Below are 1,644 nucleotides of genomic sequence, written 5' to 3'. Positions count from 1 at the left end.
TCTGTGTTGTTCTTTTTGTAATTGCATAAAAAATTGAATTCCAAGAGTTCATAATTCCCTTTTATAGAAGCATTTGTAATTGTAAACTTATGTGATATTTTAGTTGATACCTAATTGTTTTCATTTTTTTGAAATTAATTGTTTTTTTTTTTAAATTCAGCGAATTTTCTAACTTTAAAGTTTCTGTTCTTTTTTGTCTAATTGTTACCAAGCTTTATTATGAACTGGTGAATAACTATTTTTTCTGGTTAATTAGATGTTATTTTGTCTATTTTCAGTTTTATCTGACGCTATTTTGACTTTGTTATTAAATTTTGTTTTTTTTTATAACGGACATAATTTTTTTAATATAATTAAAGTTTGTTGTTGTTTGATTTTGCCGTTCGTCTTCGCTCGCTTTCTTAATATCGGCATATCTCATCAATCTCATGCATCATTTTTTACTCCACTGAGTTATTTTCTTTGGAGGCTATCTTTTAGTTCATACACCAGTTTTTTTTTTGAAAAATACTTGAATTTTTTGTGTTTTTCCATCTGTTCCTCATTTGGTAGACAATTATGCCAAAATTGTGGATGAGCGGGGTCGGAACTTTATGTGCGATCGCACATTACCGAGCCGCCTTGTTTTGACTTAAAAATTGAACATTTAGATTTATTTTAAATATTTTAGATTGCGCGCAGAACAACATTTGTAATAATTTAGTCTGTTTCAATTACACTTTGAAATGCCAAATAATTTTTGAAAAGCTGTCCCACTAACATATTCTGCATTTGTGGGCAGCAACAGTAAAAGAGCGTTTTAGTTTTGATTTTTATTTTTTCTACGTTTAACGGTGACCCGATTTAAACAGCTTTGAATTGTTGATGTGGTGGCGGTACAAAAAATTTTGGTTTTTGATTAAGATTCTGATTGGAGGTTTCTGAGCCCTGCATTAAGTCTGATGATAAAATTACATAACCCTTATATGTTTCACTTAAGGGTTTGCAAAGTCAAATAAACATTGATCAGCTTTCCGATATGCCCAGCTAGAAAAGGCAGCAACATTGAGATCATTTACTTCTCAATTTTTTGTTTGTTTGTCTTTGTCATTTTTCACATTGAAAATCATATCGAGACGAATGAATTTCGATAAGTATTTATTCCAATCGTTACCAGACCCCTGGTCAATGAGTTCCTCAAACCAATCAGGAACTGAATTTGCTTTTTACTGCCATAGACAATCTGCGGTCGGCCCCACTACAACCTGACCCCTCCATTTGCAACAGCCAATTTTTTCTGCATCATATGCGCATCCTTGCGTTTCGACGCAATTTTCACAAAAAAATTAAAATTTTAGTTGTGTGGAAGTAGTATGCGTCGGAGAAAAGTAAAGTTATATTGTTGATCTACTTTTGGAGGAATGTCATTGCCAGATGTAATTTTGATTGTCGTGATGTTCGTTCTCGATGTCTCTCTCTGTACCTAAGACTGTATCGCGGTTTCTTTATGTGAAAGGCAGTACACTCTTCGATGTGTTGAATGTGGAATGACTTTCTTTTTAGGAACGATTATGAGTTATTTGTATAATTTGAACTTATCGATTTATTGTTCTGGTAGTTTGTTATTAGTAATTCTGTTTCACATTACAAGATGAAAAATAGAAT

This window comes from Convolutriloba macropyga, chromosome 6 (assembly GCF_964194025.1).
Source record: "Convolutriloba macropyga chromosome 6, txConMacr16.3, whole genome shotgun sequence".
In the NCBI taxonomy this organism is placed as follows: Eukaryota; Metazoa; Xenacoelomorpha; order Acoela; family Convolutidae; genus Convolutriloba; species Convolutriloba macropyga.
The sequence above is the reverse complement of the archived record's forward strand: the minus strand, read 5'-3'. Positions refer to the sequence as shown.